Below are 430 nucleotides of genomic sequence, written 5' to 3' on the forward strand. Positions count from 1 at the left end.
AATGTTTTTTATTTGTTACATGTTCTTTTAGCATTTTGGTGTAGATTGAATTAAACTTAAAATTAAATGTATTTATTTAGTCAAATTGTTGTTAGTCAGAAGTAAATGACCAAATGCAGTCACAAAAATCTTGTAGATGCTACAGTAAAAGTAGGAGAGTCAAAATCAATCACACAAGAGGCCTAACTCCAAAACACGCCTTAGATCTCGGGCCGAACAGGATCAACATTTATTGAACACTAACAGTTTCAGAGAGGGATTAATTTAAGCATTGAATAAGACTCTAAAAAACAACATCAAGATCAATTGATCAAACCCATTAATTGATTTACCTTTAAAAGTAATATTTAGACATAAGCACACCTGAAAACCAATATTCAACAACCAAGAGCAAACCAGTCTTAGTGGTGTGTATGCTTTCAGACAGGAT

The sequence above is a fragment of the Oryzias melastigma genome, linkage group LG5 (genome assembly GCF_002922805.2).
Source record: "Oryzias melastigma strain HK-1 linkage group LG5, ASM292280v2, whole genome shotgun sequence".
Lineage (NCBI taxonomy): Eukaryota > Metazoa > Chordata > Actinopteri > Beloniformes > Adrianichthyidae > Oryzias > Oryzias melastigma.